Source organism: Microtus ochrogaster (assembly GCF_000317375.1).
Source record: "Microtus ochrogaster isolate Prairie Vole_2 chromosome 14 unlocalized genomic scaffold, MicOch1.0 chr14_random_1, whole genome shotgun sequence".
Taxonomy (NCBI): Eukaryota; Metazoa; Chordata; class Mammalia; order Rodentia; family Cricetidae; genus Microtus; species Microtus ochrogaster.
In genome coordinates this window covers 3685085-3689571 of record NW_004949096.1, presented here as the reverse complement: position 1 = coordinate 3689571, position 4487 = coordinate 3685085, and positions in this window count along the sequence as shown.

Sequence of the window (4487 nt, the reverse complement as noted above, 5' to 3'; positions counted from 1 at the left end):
GTTACTAACCATGATTGTTGACAAGGCCTAAAAGATGATTTGTGCTCTGATTTGAGAGAAGAGAGAACATTGGAACTCAGGTGTTCTGGCAAGCTTTATGGAAAAGGTCAAATTTGTCATGGTTATAAAATACAAACCTTTTTTGTTTTGGAGAAAACCAATATAGCTCAACTGTCCCCAAAAAGTTTTCTTGCAAACAATAATAACTAAATCTTTAATGTTCTAATTCAAAATATGTAACTTCCAGAAGACAGGTCATGCCATGCAAAAAAAAAAAATTATTAAAAGAAGTTAATCAGGACATCTTCATTCTAGGATATGAGCCATTATATTAATGGGCTTGTGATATATGTATTTATAAAGATGTCATGGTACATACAAAATATTTCTTCTGCTACATTGTTATGTAAAATTATTCCTACAATTTTAATACCTCAAGGGAGGTAACAGATTGTTTGTTAGAAGAAATGACAAAAATGGAAAAAGTAGTATTAGAAACATTTTTGCACTCAAACCTGGTACAGGATGATCCGGACCCCAAGAAATTTTAGGAGAAGTTGAGAACAATAGTAAGGAAGTAGGTAAGTAAAGAGATTTTTCACAAATAATACACAACTATTCTCCACACAGCAAAATTTATTACATACCTAATTCTTTCTTTTTAGTGTTATCTAACCTTGTATAGCAGCAGTGAAGAGAAATGATAAGGTTAAATGTTTCTGGGCAGAGTCAATGTCAGGTAAGCAGGCAGGAGGGCTTCTTCACAATGCCAAGTGGGCAAATGACTGTAATTCCACTGTCACTACATAATGCCTTCCACTGGTTTTCATTACCTTTTGGGAGCTACAATGAATTTTCCATAGGTTTATATTTTTCATTTCTGTACGCTTAACACCTACAATGGTACTTAATATTAGCTGAAGAAATTGGTAAATTAATAAGTCAGAAACATAAAGTTGTTAGCATTCAATGTAACTAAGTGCACAATGATTCGAAAGATAAGCCCGAGTATGCCTGTCATCTCATGTCAATTACATCATACACTTTTTCAAATGAGCTAGTTCATTTTGCCTTCACAGAAACCAAATTAATGATATGAGTGCTAGCCATAGTATATTATTTTTAGCTTAGCTGATATTTCTTGGTCAGAATATCATTGAATTTTTTATTTTCTTTCTTTTTTCATTCTTTGGTGAGATGACACCTTTGCATGTGATGTCAGTGTTTTAGTGTTGATTTGGTGTTGTCCTGTACACCTTAAGGATTTTGTTACAGAAGTCTGGCTCTATAGCTGAGGAGTACTCAGTAAAGACATTCTCGGATAGTCTTGACTGTTTAAAGGATGTATGGAAACAACTTCTTTAATATTGTCATTTATGTGGTTAGTTTTTCAGATTTTCATTATTGCCAGGAGTAATGGTTTATTCTGGACCATCAGTGCAGTCTTTTCTTATGAAGTTAATCAGCATAATGATTATGTAGCTTATATAATGAGAGGAGTACTTTGAAACTCTGAAAAAGCACACTTGATTAATAGTCACAGTTACCTTTGTGGACCTAAAGAAACCCAAACTCTCTGGTGCTTGACTAGAGATGGGAGATGTTTGACTTGAACATTTATATGAAATGTTCTGTGAAATTTATATGAAAGGTTCTAAGTTACAGATGAGTCATAAAGCAAATGTCAAAAGTACTGAACAATGATTAGACTTTATAAGAATGGATTACAATTGGATATAGAGAGCTCATAGCATGTGCATTTACAAAGGTTTGGGATAAAGCAGGAAGTGGAACTTGAGGAAAGTCAGGAAATTCAATTTAGGACTGAAGTCACAGGTGGTTCAAATGCACCAGTGTTCTTTTTTCTGTGTTTTCTCTCTGTGCTGGGGAGAAGACATGCCGACCTAAAGGTCCAAACAGCAGGACTTTGGAAATTCAAAGAGCAACAAAAAGTCAGCTATACCGAGGGATGATAAAAGGTGAACCTGAAATCCTGAACTATACACGATGATAAAAAAGAAACAGACAAAAATAAACATGAGGACTGATAAGATGGTTCACAAGGTAAAGGTTCTTGCTGCCAAGCCTGGTGACCTAAGTTTGATCTGGGATTCACATGATGAAAGTAGAGAACTGACTCCCTCAATTTGGTCCACTAACCTCCAGACTAGCAAGAGGTTACAAACACACACACACACACTAAATACAATTAGTTTAGATTATTTTATAAAAATTAATAAAGTCAGACATCCTAAGTTAAATTATAATGAATGGGAAAACGAACTAAAATTTGGATGACTTGACAATGATGAATAGTATGGCCCAAAACAGGGATGTCTATATTGGAAATATCCTCTGGCCTCAGAGAAAATTAGTTCAATTTGAATAATATGCCTGATGTGAAGGTTAAACACGGAGACATTCATACTGACATTAAATTAGTCTTTCCTGGCTAAGAAGTAAACTCTAGTCACAGTGGTAGTGACAATTTCATGCCAGAACAAAGCTCTCAGACACTATCATACTTTCAAGTATCTTATGTCATTCTATTTCCTAGAATGAAGCATTTGTCCCGTGGCCCAATCTATTCAAGGGTCATGTCCATATTTGAGACAGAAAAAAAAGATGAAAGAGAAAACTGGAAAGGTGTTCTTTAATGATAGTCACTTCAGATATATTTTTGGAAAGTCTTACCTAGTAATCTCTGATTGTAAATTCAGCGAGCCTTTCACTGCATGGGATGTGTAATTAAAAGTGTCAGCTTCTTTAGGAGGAAAATAGGAAGTGGGAAGCAGTCAGTAATCTACTGCAATATGGTTTGAAGCTTTGTTGAAACATAGCAGGATATAATTTTGTTTTTTTCCTCATTGCTGAGAGTTAATGCTGACAAGAAGAAACTTATGGAGGAAGGAATTTACTTCACTTACAGATTAAGAAGGGTTATAGTGCATCTTGGTATGATGGTGATGGTGGCAGGAGTATAAGGTGGATGGTCATAGTGTATTTGGTCCCTATAACCATCAGCTGAAGACCAAAAACTCAGGGTACATTTCATGTTCAAACTACAACAGAGGCTGGAGAAAGAGCCTTAAAGCCTTCAAGAAGAAGGTTGTTGCTATTTTAGAAAAATTTAGAAATAATCAGAGATAAAGAATAAAGAGAAAGGTAGACATGATTCCAAGAGAAATATGTCATGTAACAGTGGAGACAGAATACAATGAATATTCAAGAATGATGCCAGGAAGTCATTGAATTGCCTAGAGAGTAAATTTTAATAAAAAAATGGTAGGAAATCCAGTTTTCTGGAGCTTAGAATATTTATATACTAAAGAAAAAAAACGAATAGCAGTACTCTTGTATTCAGAAGTTTGATGGAAAAATGGAATGATTAACTCGGAGTATTATTGGCAAGATTTAAAGAATTACTTTAAATATAGGCAAAAAATAGTATGAACCAATATCTTATGGCTAAGTACAAAGAAAGGAATCATTCACTGGTTTAAACGTTTCTGTGTTTAGTAATTGTCATGTTTAAACAAAACTCAAGACAAACAGCAAACTGTGGTATCTATTATTATACCGAAGTGCATGCTTGCCTCCAGTATTTCTCAGTACTGAAAATTCCTGTCATTGCTGGTACCCAGACACTTCTCACCTTACCTTCTACCTTGTCTAACCTTCTCCAGCTAATATGTTTTCATACCACATTCTCATTCCTATGTAGCCCCGATATCTCAGCAATACATTCTCTTGGCTTTTTTGCTCTCTCTTTTGTCTTCCGTTCCTCTCTTCCTCTCTGAAGGCCACCCTCTCAGGACCTGGTCCATTCTATTGACCATATTTAGACTACTCTTTTATCTGTATTCTCTGAACTGTTCTAGATATCTGTAGCTGTACTCTCCCTCCTATCTCCAATAAAAACCTTTCCCTTAACCATACCTTGAGGAATTAAAATCTACACTTTAAATATAATAATCACAAAACTGCTGTGAAGTGTGTAGATGGAAGTTTCTGTCCCACCCGGTCCTATAGCCTTTCAGTCTCAAATAAAAACATAGAGGTTTATATTAATTATAAACTGTTTGGCCTATTGCTCAGGCTTAATGCTAGCTAGCTCTTACAACTTAAATTAACTCATAATTCTTATCTATATTTAGTCACGTGGCTTGGTACCTTTTCTCAGTAAGACGTTCTCATCTTACTTCTTTCCTGTCTGACTTGCAACTGTATCTCTACCTTTTTTTCTTCCCAGAATTCTCCTAGTCTGGTTGCCCTACCTATACTTTCAGGCTGACTACTGGCCAATCAGCATTTTATTAAACCAACATTGAGTGACAAATCTTTACTGTGTACAAAAGCATTACCCTACAGCAAGTGTGACTTTATTACTTTCCTCAGTGAGTAACCAAATATCTGACAAGAAGTAAATTAATGGAAGAGAGGCTTGTCGTTTAACAAGGAACATAATTCACGGTGGTGGGAAAAGT